Source organism: Chanos chanos, chromosome 9 (assembly GCF_902362185.1).
Source record: "Chanos chanos chromosome 9, fChaCha1.1, whole genome shotgun sequence".
Taxonomy (NCBI): domain Eukaryota; kingdom Metazoa; phylum Chordata; class Actinopteri; order Gonorynchiformes; family Chanidae; genus Chanos; species Chanos chanos.
This window is the reverse complement of record NC_044503.1, coordinates 37,024,552-37,041,018: the sequence shown is the minus strand read 5'-3', so window position 1 is coordinate 37,041,018 and position 16,467 is coordinate 37,024,552. Positions and strand designations below refer to the sequence as shown.

The 16,467-nt window shown below is 43.5% G+C and overlaps 1 pseudogene; it reads right to left on the bottom strand.

Annotated features, from left to right (window-relative positions):
• The window catches only part of LOC115821736 (protein NLRC3-like), a 28,053-nt pseudogene extending 13,526 nt beyond the window's left edge, over window positions 1-14,527 (bottom strand).
• Between the last annotated feature and the right edge of the window lie 1,940 nt (window positions 14,528-16,467).

Here is a 16,467-nt window from a genome sequence, read left to right as displayed (position 1 = left end):
GGAGGGGAGGCATTAAATTTGATCTGGTGCAGAATGAATGAGCGTGTCTATTTTGTGTTCAGTTTTTATGTTTTATTTTACCGGTATTTTATATCCCACAACAATGACCATTTATGCAGTGTCCAATACCTGTCTGTCTGCAGGTTAAACAGGTCAAATGAAATAAACAGGGAAAAGGAAAAAGCCAAAAACAGGACACTGTGAGTGAGCAGTGCAGGTTCAGTCATGGGGAAATGCACATTCAGTGAGAAGAGGTTGGAAGACGCCAAATATCGTGGCTGAAACCATCCAGAGATTCGTATGAGGCGCGATGTGAACTTTATCACAAAACATTCAGACTTTGGACAGTGGGTTGTAAAGCACAGGATTCTCACATGAAATCTGAAAAGCACAAGCGCTACGCTAGCACCCGAAAAAGTACTACACCCATCGAGTGGTTACTGTTACTGTGATGGTGAATGCAGGGGGACGTTGTTTTCCACTGGACTGGGTCTATCACCATACAGTTTCATTTTCCTTAATGAGAAGACCGTTAAGTTTTCCACTGGACTGGGTCTATCACCATACAGTTTCATTTTCCTTAATGAGAAGACCGTTAAGTTTTCCACTGGACTGGGTCTATTACCATACAGTTTCACTTTCCTTAATGAGAAGGCAGTTATGTTATCTAATGTGCACTAAATATTTCTGTCATTCAAATTCAATAAAACTCAATAACTGTGAGTATTCTGTAGTCTAGTTTGTTCAATAAAACTCAATAACTGTGAGTATTCTGTAGTCTAGTTTGTTCAATAAAACTCAGTAACTGTGAGTACACTGTAGTCTAGTTTGTTGATCTCTTTTGCCGCAGTAATGGTATTATTTTTTTCCTTTTAGAGGTATTAAAAAGGTCTTAAAGGTCATTAAATATGTACTTTAAAATGTGTAGATGCCCTGGTTCTCTTTCTCTCTCATACACACAGAAGTTCTCTTTCTCTCTCTCACACAAAAACACACACAAGTTGTCTTTCTCTCTCTCACACAAAAACACAGACAAGTTCTGTTTCTCTCTCACACACACACAAACATACACAAGTTCTCTCTCTCTCTCTCACACACAAAAACACACATAAGTTCTCTCTCTCTCTCTCTCTTATGAGCCCCTTTCACACATGCACTGCAACCCAAATTTAATCGAGACTCTAACCAGAGGGGCTGTATGTGTGAACACAAATGTCTGAATCAGTCAGATCAGATCCTAAACAGACTTCATTCTACCAGCTCCCTAGTACACAGTCCACTGAATGTGTGACTGTATGTGTGACTGTATGTGTGACTGTATGTGTGACTGTATGTATGATTGTTCATGTGTGAATAGAGTGGAGTATAGTCCGGAGAATGCACAGTGAGCCAGTGGGCGTGTTGATGTTGTTTCTAACATGTGACTGGTGTGAAACCAGAAGAATACAGACATCCGAGGGTGAAGAAGAAGAGTGATTTACATGCAGGCACCAATGAAAACGTCTAACTGGAGAGAAGACGAGATTCAGGAACTTCTGTCAGTAAGGGCCGACGCCAAAATCGTTAGACAAAAGTCAGTAACCTCATCTGCCTTTTTCGATATGTTGTAAACTGCACACTCTACCCAGGTGTCACCCCCTCCCATAAACCAACCAGAGAATATCCAGTAGAGAACACGTCTGACACTGACAGTCTCCTGTTGTGTGTCACATGTGTGAAAGGGCAACGTCAGACAAAATGCATGTTCACAGCCACCAAACTGTGAAACGGCTGTTAAAGATACTACAGACTTTTAAACAGTAAGATATGAAAGAATGAAATTCCTGTTTTGTGGTGTATGTAATTACCTTACAATATGTTTGGCTAACCGAGCCTGTTAATATAGTATAAGCCAGGCCTTTCCCTTATACCTCATCTCAATAAACTGACTGTAGACAACACAATGATATGAGATGTATACTAAACATCTATATGAACAGAATTATTGTTATAAGTTTGTAGTGTGGTTTACTAGTGATCTGGTATCATGTGTTGTTCAGGGGTCAAATGTTCATGTCAGAAGTGTTTTGTTTGACCTGTAGACTCTTAACATGAGTTATTGACCTCAGCGTCAGTTGAGCAGACGGTCGGTCAGTGTGAGTGAGATCACATTCACGTTTACACTGCTAACAGAATGTGGTCACGTGTGGTCCAGGCCACCTCTGAATGTGGTCAAATATATATATATATATATATATATATATATATATATATAATGTGCAGTCATATATATATAATATATGGTCCAGACCAACTCTGAATGTGGTCATATATATATATATAATATGCAGTCATATATATATACATATTTATTTATTTATATATTTATATATTTATATATATATGGTCCAGACCACCTCTGAATGTGGTCTGAGTGACTGGATCTCAATATGACCTCACTGTGCATTGGTTGTGTTTACACCTAGTACTTTAGAACTGTTCACTTGAGATCAGATCATCAGAATCAGGTCTAACAAGGTGTAAACAAGGTGTAAGCCTCTCTCTTCTGCATGCACACACAGACTCCCTCTTCCAACAAGCACACACGTACACACACACACTCACACACACACACAATCTCTCTTCTGCACAGAAAAACATACATACATTCCCTCAATCAACACAAACACACAAACATATAATCTCTCACACTCACAAACACACATAAATCTAAATTAACTACCTCTCACACAGACACCAAAACACAAACTGACACTCACATGTTTGTATACATATCTAAGTGAGGAATTCCCACCGAGTCCCAGTTTCCTGTAACTAAAGAATACTAACCTATCCCTATAACCCTCACCCTGACCCTAACCTTAACTCTGACCAAAGAAATGTTTTGACACTGTTTGGTCTACCGATAACAACAACTTTAGAAACAACATTAAAACAAGTAGGACTTTAGAAACAACATTAAAACAAGTAGTACTTTAGAAACAACATTAAAACAAGTGGTACTTTAGAAAAACATATTGTTCACTTAGTGGGGAACAGCATTTTGTGTCCCACACCCATTTGCAGACAAACATCATGAGAGAGCAGTCAGGTCACGACCCCCAGTGAACTAGCTTTGTCTCACAACCACACACACAATCGCACACGCACATGCGCACACACACACACACACACACACACACACATACACATGCACACGCACGCACAGACACAGAACACACTCTCTCTCAGATACATACACAAATGCAAATAAACTCCTTTCTCCCTCAAACAAAAATACATCTCTCTCTCTCTCTCACACACACAAACACAGTCACACACAGCCAAATACACACCCCACTCTCTCCTACAGACACACATGAATACAGAGATAATTACTCTTTCACACACACACTTAATCTCCTTCTCATAAAGATATGTACAGTAAAACACACGCTCACATCCTCATCTGTATACACACTCACATACATGTTCATTCTGTTTTGCACACATAAAAATTCTCTCTCTCACACGCACACAGTCCTGTTCTACATACTTGAGTGTGTCCAGTCGACAGTGTGGATCCTTCTTTCTGTCAGAGATCAGCTTTATTCCTGAGACTCCTGGTTGATTGTAGCTTAGATCCAGTTCTCTCAGGTGTGAGGGGTTTGAACTCAGAGCTGAAGCCAGAGAAGAACAACCCTCTTCTGTCACTAAACAACCAGACAACCTACAGAGAGGCAGAGAGAGAGAGAGAGAGAGGGAGGCAGAGAGACAGTGTGTGTGAGTGAGGGAGGGAGGGAGAGAGAGAGAGAGACTCAGTGTCAGTGGTAAGATACAATTTTAATGAGATGGAGAGTGTGTATGAGTGTTTCAGTGTAATCCCTGATGCCCTGAGAGTGGTGATACTGATTAACTGCTGTAATGTACTAGGTATGGTAACACCATTAACTATAAAAAAAATATGTGTAATCACTTAACACCTTGGTTTAATAATGAAACCTGCTCGCTGAAGCAGGTGTGTAGGAAATTGGAATGAAACTGGCGGGCAACCAAACTAAAGGTTTTTCGCCTTGCATGGCACAACAGCCTGATAGATTATAAACGCGCTCTCTACACAGCCAGGTCCACGTATTACTCGAAAATAATTAACAAAAATAACCCCAGGTTCCTTTTTGATACAATATCTAAACTTAGCCAGAATCACTCCCCTCAATCTAGTCCTTTTACTGCAAATGATTTTGTTGAATTTTTCTTGCAAAATATAGATAAAATAGATAAATTAATTTGAATATTACAACAAGTTATCAAATCAGACTGCCTGCACGCTCTCTGTTACTGCGCCTAAGATTAGTCAGGATGTGCCGCCTTTAACTCAGTTTAGCCCTATCTCTCTAGACGCGCTGTCCAAATTGGTGCACTCTGCTAAACCAGCTTCTTGCCTCCTTGATCCCCTACCTGCTAAACTTTACATGGAGCTTTTCTCGGTTCTTGGCCCAACAATCCTAAACACTCTAAATATGTCACTTAAATCTGGTATTGTACCCTCATCTTTTAAAACAGCCATGATGAAGCCTTTACTTAAAAAAACAAATCTTGACCCTGAAGCCTTAAATAATTATAGGCCAATCTCTAATCTCCCGTTTCTTTCAAAAATACTTGAAAAAATTGTAGCTGCTCAGCTGATAGTCCATATGTCCTCTAACAGTCTGTTTGAAATATTTCAGTCAGGCTTCAGGCTTCTGCTGGTGCTACTTCTATTCTTATTCTGCTTATTTGATAGATAGATAGATACTATTTGTTCCCGTGGAGAAACTGGTTTGCAGCACAATCGCAAGGCATTTCACCACAACATCACAGAGACACGAATAGACATACTCATACCCACATATACTCATACACTGTACACATACTCATACTTTGCACCTTGCAGTAGATTAGGCTGGCTAGACCAGCTGGCCATCCTGCTTATTATTATATACATTACCTGTTTAAAAGCTTAATGGCTTGTAGAACAAATAAAAATTTGGATCCATTTTTAATGAATAGAGCGGTGCAATTGTGGCAACAATTTAAAAGAGACAAGGGGGTGTCTGTTTTCACCCACAATGTTGTTTTCCTTATTCATCATCCTGTCTCTGTAAATGCATTCTATATTTGGTAATTTACTTCTATTCTTATTCTGCTTGATCTGAATGCAGCATTTGACACGGTCGATCACACTATATTGTTAAAGCACCTAAAAAACCAAATTGGCAGTCATGACCTGGCGCCCTCATGGTTTAAATCTTCTCTCTGAGAGAAAGCAGTGTGTCTACTATAATAATGTGACCTCTGAATACTGTAAGCTTAACTATGGTGTTCCTCAGGGATTAGTCTATGGCCCTATTCTATTCTCTATTAATATGCTCCCTTTGGGTGACATTATTCGTAGTTACAACATTAACTTCCATTGTTCTGCTGACGATACTCAGATTTTCTTGCCCATCCAGCACAATGACCGCTCTGAATTGGCTAACCTTGAGGCATGTCTTTGTGCTATTAAGGGTTGGATGTCTTCAAATTTCCTGATGCTTAATGCAGGCAAGACTGGTCATTGGTCCCCCTACACAAACATCTTGTTAGTAATCTTACCCTAAATTTTGACAACTGCATCATCTCTCAAAACTCTTCAGCTAAAAAAACCTCGGTGTGATTTGACTCTAGTCTCTCGCTAGTCACTCAAAGAACACAACCAAAACTGCCTTGTATCACCTCCATAATATCGCCAAAATTAGGCCCTTTAAGTATGGCTGATGCAGAAACCATTGTTCACGCATTCGTCACTTCTCGCCTCGATTTCTGCAATGCTCTTCACTCTGGCCTGCCTGCCTCTAGTCCCAATAGTCTTCAGCTGGTCCAGAATGCTGCCACTAGAATTTGGGCCAGAACAAAGAAGTTTGATCACATTAGCCCTGTCCTGGCTTCCCTTCATTGGCTCCCAGTTCATGCAAGGGCAGATTAAGGTCCTCTTATTAACATATAAAATTTAAAATGGGCTTGCGCCTTCCTACCTGTCTGACTTAATTACACCCTATAATCCACCTCGCTCTCAAGATTCTGGACTGTCAGGGAAAACAGGGGACTCAGTTGCAGGCTCGCTGATGAATAAGATGTTTATTGTGCCAGGCAAGTCTTTCAATACACTTGGCAGAAGGCGGAATCCAAAAAAAACAAGCAGAGGTCAAACACAGAGGGCAATCAGAATAACAAAAGGCTAGTACGACACACTGGGGAAAGCGGTACAAAGGGTAGAACAGGCAGGGTTTAAATAGACAGACTAATACAACTTCAACAAGAGACAGATGAGCACAATGACAATAAGTAAGGGGCGGGGCCAGAGCACATGGGAAACCAAAATGTGCTTTTGGTTATGACAAAACCAAAAACAAACAGCTAACACCAGATATGACCAGCAGGGGCACAACAGAGAACAGTTCATGCAGGAACCCTGACAGTACCCCCCCTCCTACGGGCGCCTCCTGGCGTCCCAACAGGTGGTGTGGGTTGGAGACAGTGGATGAGTGTGGGGTCAAGGATGTCCCGAGCTGGCACCCAACACCTCTCTTCAGGACCATTGAGCAATGAGCAGGGGGGGGGGGGGGGGGGGGCGGCTGCGGATGAAGGGCTTAACTTGTGAGACATGAAACGTAGGGTGGATACGACGGAGAGTGGAGGGCAGTCTCAGTCTCACCGCGACAGGGCTGATCACCTTGGCGATGGGGAAGGGGCCAATGAAACGAGGAGCCAACTTGCGGGAATCCACCCTCGGGGGAATGTCGCGGGCGGAAAGCCACACTCGCTGACCTTAACGATAGCGTGGAGCCATGCTGTGATGACGATCAGCATGTAGTTTCATTCTGGCTGTGGAACGAAGCAAGACCCTCTGGGCACGCCTCCAGGTCCGTAGACACCTCCGGATGAACGCTTGTGCTGAAGGGACTCCGACCTCCTCCTCCTGGGCAGGGAACGGGGGGGCTGATAGCCCAGGCAACACTGAAAAGGGGACAGACCAGAGGAGGAAGAGGGTAGGGAGTTAATAGTATATTCAACCCAGGGAAGTTGTTGGCTCCAGGAAGAGGGTTCTTGGGAGGACAGGCAGCAGAGCATCATTTCCAGTTGTTGTTTGGCCCGTTCAGTCTTGTCATTAGTCTGTGGGTGAAAGATTAACCTTTGCTCCAAGCAACTTACAAAAAGCCTTCCAGAAGTGAGAAGTGAACCGGTCCTCTTTCTGACACTACTTCCGTGGGTAAAATGTGATGCCTGAAAGCATAATTAATGAGGAGGCAGTCTCTTTAGCAGAGGGTACCTTGGGAAGAGGGCCCAGATGCACCAGATTTAGAAAAACGGTCCACGATAGTTAATATGGTAGTGTTACCATTAGATTGAGGCAATCCAGTCACAAAGTCCAGTAATGTGGGACCAGGGTATTTTGGAAACTGTCAGAGGCTGTAGGAGTCCCAAAGGGGGTTGGTTGGAGGACTTCTTTTGGGCACAGACTGGGCAGGCTGAGATAAATCTATGAACATTGTCCCTCATGGAAGGCCACCAGAACATCCGACTGATGAAGGCAGCCGTACGTCGGATGCCAGGATGACAAGAGTCTTGAAGAGTGTCCCCACTGGAGAATCTGGGAGCGGGCAGATTGAGGAACATAGAGACGGTTAGAAGGACAAGAGCTGGGACCAGACTCACCCTGCTGTGCAGATCGGACTACCGACTCGATATCCCATAGCAGCTGTGACCAGACATCGCTTGGGGAGAATAGTAGTGACCTCCGGGGTCTCCTCAGATGCCTGAAACTGACGGGAGAGGGCATCCGGTTTGCTGTTCTTGGAACCGGGGCAATAAGACAGGGTAAAGTTAAACCGAGCAAAAAAGAGAGACCAGCGGGCCTGACGGGAATTGAGACGTCTTGCAGACCTGATGCATTCAAGGTTCTTATGATCTGTCCAAACCAGGAAAGGAGCACTCGTCCCCTCGAGCCAATGCCTCCATTCCTCCAGAGCAAGTTTGACAGCCAGTAACTCCCGGTCTGCGACGGCATAATTACTCTCTGTGGGAGTTAAAGGCATAGGGGTGTAGTTTACCATCCACAGCAGAAAACTGGGACAAAATGGCGCCCACTCCCATGTCAGATGCGTCAGTCTCCACAATGAACTAGCGGGCAGGATCAGGCTGGATGAGGATTGAAGCCGAGGTGAACCGCCTCCTCAACTCAGAGAATGCCCTCTCAGTTTGGATGAAGTCAGGAGGTGAGGGAGGCTGCCAGGGTACTGAAATTGTGAAGAAAGCAGCGATAAAAATTGGCAAACCCTAAGAACCGTTGTAAGTCGCAACAAGATGTGGGCTGGGGCCAATTCTCTACCGCCTTGATCTTTTGCTGATCCATTTGAACCCCTCCTGCCGTGATCACATAGCCCAGGAACGAGATGGTGCTCTTGTGGAATTCGCACTTCTCCGCCTTCACAAATAACTGATTCTCCAAGAGACGCTGGAGCACCCGTCGGACATGTTGGATCTGTTCCGGGAGCGATCTGGAAAACATTAAGATTTCATCCAGGTAGACAAAGACAAACAGATTTAACATCTAAGGATGTCATTAACAAAGGATTGGAAGGCAACAGGGGTGTTAGTGAGACCAAATGGCATAACCAAATACTCATAGTGGCCTGATGGTGTATTGAAGGCTTCCACTCATCTCCCTCCCTTATGCGGACCAAATGGTAGGCGTTACGGAGATCAAGTTTGGAGAAGACTGTGGCACTTTGCAGCAGTTCAAGAGCAGATGACATCAGGGGAAGCGGGTAGCGGTTCTTCACAGTGATTTCATTGAGGCCTCTAATCAATACAGGGACGAAGAGACCCATTCTTCTTGGCAACAAAGAACCCCGCTCCCACTGGGGAAGAAGGGCGAATTATGCCAGCTGCTAGGGAATCCTGTATGTACCTGTTCATGGCTTCTGTCTCTGGTGGCTACAGGGAGTACAAACCACCTCTGGGTGGTGAAGTCCCCAGAAGGAGCTCCATGACGCAATCATATGGACGGTGAGGCGGCAGAGAAGTGGCTCGTGCTTTACTAAACACCATGCTGAGGTCTTGATATTGAGGAGGAACTGAGGACAGGTCAGGGGGCTCCTCTGGAGATGAGGGAACAGGGGTTGAAGGAGCCTGAGCAGCACGGAGGAAGTGATTCAAACAGAGGGAGCTCCATTCTAAAACCTTATTATGGGACCAGTCAATGCGGGGATTGTGCTGAGCAAGCCAGGGATGGCCTAGAACAGCAGATGCCTGGGATGAATCAAATGAAATACAATGTTCTCCCAGTGATTGTCAGAAATGAGAAGCCTCACCAGAGCTGTTGTGTGAGTGATCCGAGCAAGCCTTACTCCCGTTAGTGCATTGGCCTCCACTGGAGTTGCAGCGGAGTGGAAGGGATGCCGAGTCGGGCGGCCAGACCTGCATTCATAAAGTTCCCCTCTCCCCCAGAGTCGATGAGCACTGAAATAATGTGTCTATGGCTGTCAGTGACAAGGTAAGCTGGGAACAGAGTATGTGTGGCAGGGGATTGGGAAAGAGGAGTATTGCTCACCTGTAATCCCCTGTTCACGGGTGAGCGTTGGCTTTTACTGGACAGGTGGACACAAAGTGGCTGGGCTGGCCACAGTACAAGCAGGAATTGGTGCTGATCCTCCTTCGTCTCTCTGAGACGGACAGACGGGTGCGGTCGACCTGCATGGGCTCCGGAGTGACAGATGACTTGGCGAAGACGACCCTGATTCAGGCTGGCGAGTGAACACATGACACCTGGAGGTACTCAGCGCTCCGTCAGTACTCCATTCCTGACGGCGTTGCTTCATGCAGTTGTCGATTTGTATGGCCAAATCTATCAGATCCTGAAAGCCAGTTGGTAGCTCCCGGGTGGCTAGCTCATCCTTAATGGCCTCTGACAGACCGTTCAGGAAGGCATCGTATTGGGCCTCTGTATTCCAGTTGGTCGTGGTGGCAAGAGTACGGAACTGGATAGCATAATCTGAAACTGAGCGGACTCCCTGCCGGATTCTCAGCAACTCTCTGGCGGCCTCCCTGCCATGCTGGGAACGATCAAAGACCCGCCTCATCTCATCACAAAATGCCTGGTAGCTGTCACAGAATGGAGCCTGAGTCTCCCACACTGCTGTTCCCCACTGTCTTACTCGACCAGACAGTAAAGTGATGATATATGCAATCCAGGCTCGATCAGTGGGAAAGGTAGTGGGCTGCAGTTTGAAAACCAGAGAGCACTGCGAGAGGAAGGACCTGCAGGTTCCTGGTTCGCCGTTGTATGACTCAGGTGGCAGCAGGCGGGGCTCTCAGGCCGGCTGAGCTGGAAGGGTTTGCTGGGGGGTGGATGACGTTACTGGTGGTGAATGGATAGATTTCAGTGCCAGCTGGATCTGTTGTAACTGGGAAGTCATGCTGGTCAGAGTGGCAGAGAAGGCCTCCATGGATTGGTTTATGCTGGCAAAATGTCCCTCATATCTTCCCAACATTTCACCCTGTTGAGAGAGAACCTCTCGAAGCTGGCTGGGCTCTGCTAAGTCCATTATGGTCAGTTCATGTTGTCAGGGAAAACAGGGGACTCAGTTGCAGACTCACTGATGAATGAATAAGATGTTTATTGTGCCAGGCAAAAGTCTTTCAATACACTTGGCAGAAAGCGGAATCCAAAAAACAAGCTGGGGTCGTACCACAGAGCAGTCAGAGGCAGGCGAACAATCCAAAACAGAAGACAAAGGCAAATTCCAGGGACAGGCAAAAGATTCAAATACAGGTGCAGGGCAAGGCAGGCAGGCAGAAGAGGCAAAATCCAACGGGCAAAAGTAGTCAAAAAACAGGCAGAGGTCAAACACAGAAGGCAATCAGAATAACAAAAGGCTAGTGCGACACACTGGTGGAAGCAGTGCGAACTGACAAACAAAGGGAAGAACAGGCAGTGTTTAAATAGACAGACTAATACAACTTCAACAAGAGACAGATGAGCACAATGACAATAAGTGAGGGGCGGGGCCAGAGCACATGGGAAACCAAAATAAACAAAAGCACATGACAAAAAAAACAAAAACAAATGACAGCTAACACCAGAAATGACCAGCAGGGGCACAACAGAGAAAACAGTTCATGCAGGAACCCTGACACTGAACTATTAGTCATTCCAAGAGTTAAAAAGAAGTCTGCTGGCAACCGAACCTTTTCCTACCGCTCTCCCTTCCTTTGGAATGGTTTACCTAAAGAAGTTAGAGAGGCAAACTCTCTCGATACCTTTAAAACAAAACTAAAGACTTATCTATTTTCTCTATCTATTATCTATTTTGGGACAGTCAGTTTTCACTTTGGGACAGTTGAGACAAAGTTTCAGGAAAGTTCTAGGATGTTTCTGAAAAAAGTTAGTCTGGACCCCTGTTTAAAACATCAATTCAGACAAAACACATACTGTATTTTCAATAACTGACTAATACTGACCTCAGTATCTCCAGTTTACAGTGAGGATTCTTCAGTCTCTCACAGAGAAACTTCACTCCTGAATCCTGAAGGTCATTGTTACTCAGGTCCAGTTCTCTCAGGGGACAGTTTACTGACTGTAGAACTGAGGCTATAGATGAACAGGACTGTTCAGTGAGTTTACAACCAGCAAGTCTGGAGAGAGAGAGAGACAGAGAGAGAGAGAAAGAGGCAGATGTTTACTTTACTGATGGATGTAATCAGTAGAGCTACAGAGAAAGAAATAATGACAGTTCATGAAAAAATGCTTCAAAATTACACACTCCTCTGTCGATTAGTTACTCTGTTACAAGTCTTTGTTTATTATTATTATTTATTATACAGATTTCTCATTTGAATGTTACATAAGCAGCCAAATCCTTGCCCTCTGATACAGTCCTGTCAGTCCTTCTCTCTGGAAGGAAACAAGTGGGCAAGTTCTGCCACTGTAGATTAGAGTACACATGATGAACCAAAGTAACTGCACCACTAAACTCTTATACTCACAGAGCCCGTTTGGTGTTTTTCAGTACTGGCAGAAGTCTCTTCAACCCTTCATCTGATCCTCTGTATTTCTTCAGCTCAAACATTTCTTGAGTCTCCTCTGACATCAGCAGGACAAAGACCAGAGCTGACCACTCTGCAGATGACAGTTTCTCTGTTGAGAGACGTCCTGAGCCCAAGGACTTTTGAATTTCATTCACAAGGGAGTCATCCTTCAATTCATTCAGACAGTAGAGGAGATTGATACTCCTCTCTGATGAGATGTTCTTGTTGAGTGTCTTCTTGATGTAGTCGACTGTTTTCTCCAAACTCTGTGCTTTGATTGCTGTTTGTGGCAGTAGTTCTTTCAGGAGTCGCTGATTGGACTCCAGTGAGAGGCCAAGAAGGAAGCGGAGGAAAAGGTCCAGGTGTCCGTTCTCACTCTCTAAGGCCTTGTCTATAGCAGATTCATAGAAAGCTTCTGTGCTCTTAAACAGCCACTTAAATCTGTTCGCATCTGTGCTTGGATGAAGTGGATTCTTTTTCTTATTACAATGTGAAAGATACACATGGACTGCAGCAAGGAATTCTTGAACACTCAGATGCACAAAGCTGAACACCATCCTCTCAGAGCCTCCCTGCTCTTGACTGAATATCTGTGTGCACACTCCTGAGTGCACTGAACCCTCACTGACATCAATACCACACTCTTCCAGGTCTTCCTCATAGAATATCAGATTACCCTTCTCCAGCTGAAGGAAGGCCAACTTTCCAAGCTTCAGAATGATGTGCTCAGCTTCATATTTCTTTTTCATTTGATTTGATTCAAAAATCAGAAACTGTGTGTACATCCCAGTCAGAGTTGTGGGAAGTTTTTCACTAGTGTCTGTGGTTAGCATTGGCTGAAGCACAGTGGCTGATATCAAACAGAAGACTGGTATGTGACACATGATGTGGAGGCTCCTTGATTTCTTTATGTGTGAGATCATTTTGTTGGCCATTTCCTGGTCCTTGTCATTGTACTTCTTAAAGTATTCTTCCTTTTGTTCATCACTGAATCCTCGTACTTCAGTCACTTGGTGAATGTAGTCTCGAGGGATCTTATGGGCTGCTGCTGGTCTGGAGGTTATCCAGATGAGAGCAGAGGGAAGCAGATTTCTCTTGATTAGGTTTGTTATCAGCACACCTACAGAGGACTTCTGATCAATGTTCTTCAATTTCCCTCTCTTAAAGTCAAGAGGAAAGTGACACTCATCAAGTCCATCAAAAATGAACATGACTTTACCATCGCCCTCTGGAAGAGACTGCAGTTCAGCAGAATCTTCAAAATATTTATGAAGCAGCTCTATCAGGCTGTATTTTTCATCTTTTACCAAATTCAGCTCTCGAAAGGGGAGTGGAAAAATAAAATCTATGTCCTGGTTGGTCTTTTCCTCTGCCCAGTCCAGTATGAATTTGTTCACTGAGACAGTTTTCCCCACTCCAGCGATCCCCATGGTCAGCACTTTTCTGTTTCTTTGACTTGGATCAGATGGGACTTTGAAAATGTCACTGCATGTGATTGGAGTTTCCTCTGTAGTAAATCTCCTGGTTGATGCCTCAGCCTGCATAATCTCATGTTCATGAATGACTCCTCCAGTCTCATCCTCCACTATGTAGAGATCAGTGTAAATATCATTCAGGAACTTTGTATGGCCTGTCTTTGAATTGCCATTCAAAATGCGCTCATATTTCTGTTTCAGTCTGGACTTCAGTTTGGTTGTGACCTCTTGATAGTTTGGTTCTGTTGAGTCTAATGAAGTGCAGAAGAAGAGCGAGTTACAAACCAAGATGCAGTATACAGTCATGGCTTAAAAAGCCATGATTCAAAAACATGTGTTTATATATCAGTTATGAAATGCAAACATTACACATGGTTGGAATCATCAAGCTTTCCACTTCAGACCAGTAAAAGAATGGTCAAGCCTCCAGAAAAGAATTAAAATGTGAGTTACAGACAGTCAGTGTTTGATGAAGGATTGATTATGAATTGAAGTAGAGAACACACAGTAACTTTTCCTGTATTGAATGAATTCTTAGATTGTTTAGACAATCCACACTGGTCCACTGTGAGACAATAAAAGCACTCTCAGAGTTCATTTAATACTGGTGAATTTACACACGAATGAATTCATATGATGTCACCAGCACTCAGTGACTGATTGACTGTACCTTGTCTGAGCTCTGTGGGCTGAGTTGGGAAAAGATCTTTAAGCTTTGGAAATGTGGCCACAGTGTTTGGCTCCTTCATTAGACTGATGAATTTCTGACATGTTTCTTCACCCTTGTTCGTCAGTTTGTCCAGTAAGTTGATAGAAATCTGTTCATTGCCATGAGAAGGGTCATTGAGGTTGTTGTATTCTCGATCAGTGATGAGTTGTTTCTCCTGCACATGCTGGAGGACAAAGCCGATATCAGCAGACAGGATCTGAGTTAGTCTTGTCTTCTTTTCACACAGAGTCTGCATGATTCACCACCAAATATCAGCCAGCCCTAAAACACAAATGTGTGTTTTAACAGTGTGTGAAATGTCTGTGTATTTCACAGTGAGAATGAGTTCAGTAAGAGACTGTAGAGACTGTGAAAGGGGTTGATAGTTGATGTCAGATGTGTTGGTATGAATATGAGAGAAAGATCAGCCCAGCTGGGGTTTTTCACTTACAACACTGTCAGGACTGTGTTTGATATAGTCCACTATTAGGACCTGACTAATGTAATAGGTCTCAGTAGCTCACACTGTCAGGACTGTGTGTCTTATAGTCCACCAGTTTGTATTTAAAGTATAAACAAGCATTTGTGACCTGTAGATAAAAGAATGGACACTGGTCACTCTACATTAGGGTTTATAGTAATACTGTACCTTGAGTACTGCAGTAACTGTTTACCTTTACCCACTTCAATCAAACATAGGTAACTAGTTTGTGTTTGTTAATGTCATGCCCTGTCCCTCTCTGTTCCCTCTTCATTTCAGTAGTTCATCACTTTGTCTCCCTCTAGTGGTGAGTCTGGGTTCTGTTTCCCTGTTCCTCTTGTTTCCCTCTCTTTTGGTCAGTTTTGGTAGAGCCTTGTGTCACCTCCTGATTTCCTTGTTTAGCCCTTTTAGTTTGTGTACACCTGTTCTTAATTCTTTTAGCCTCGTTTAGTTCTGTATGATTACTCTTTGGTTTTCCCTATTTCTTTGACTTGCATTGTTTGGTGTTCTCCCTATGTGTTAGAAAGTGAAATCTGAGGGCTGTAATATGTATATTCTAGGTATAATCTGTCAGAGATAAGAAGTCACTTGCATTTAGGCTTTGTGATTCTGCGTCAGCTGACATAACGCACACTTAATACAAATAAAAACAGTATTTTGAAGGTTTACTGTAAAGATCTAGACTCGGTTTATTTATATGCATCTAACCACTTTCAGTTCATGAGAACACAGTGCAAGAGGGTGACAGTGGCCCAGGTCTAACAGGTCTGGCGGTCACTTAAATAGCAGAAGTGACAAAAGGTCACAAACAAGGCCAACTGATGGCAAGGCAGCCGAAACAACACAAAATACACAACACAAACATAATGCAGATAAGAATGACTTACACTGACTGTCCGTAGGTCTACTTGAAAATAAAGTTCACACAGTGATCTTTCCTCTTGATGATGTGTATTATGTTGTTGTAACAAGTTCTAATGAAGTTCTAAGAGTCTTCTGCTCCTCTCTTTGCTGCAGGTTTAACAGTGGCACGGGGGTCTTTCTATTTCATATTTTTTTTCTTAAAATCTCTTTCAAAATTGGTTCAGTTGGTTTATGTGCATATTAGCTTACTGTGATATAGCTAACTAGGCTGTCATCACGAGTGAGTGAAACAGAACTGGAATTTGAACGCTGCATGTTTCAGAATCAGATTCGTTTTGGCTTGTCCACTTCATATGTAAATATGACATATTCATTTCTTACATTATGACACATTTACACCATGAGGCAGTGAACAACAATCAACAGTAAAAGAAACTAAAGCACTGCTTAAAAGACTGGGGCTGCCTGTCACTCTCTTGAGTTCAGGTAACAAAAAATACTAGTATGTTCTCAGTATAACATTTCAGAGGACTAAAATAATTCAGAGAGAGAATGAAGAGCATAACAAATGGTTATACAAATATGCTAGTTTATTAATTTTGCTGGTTCACTAAAGCTGATTTTTATTTGATTTACTGCCTGTGCTGCTTACCATAACTGCACATCACTGCTTTAATGCACAATTAGCTAAATAAAGAATTACTTTAGCTGGAATCTATTTCTCCATCTCTTGTCATGTAAAAGAACTAGTCTTAAATAGAGCATCACTACAGCTGGAATCTATTACTGCACCTCTTGTCATAGGGTAAAAGAAGCAGTTTACTCAGTTGCATCAGTGAATTACCCTCTTA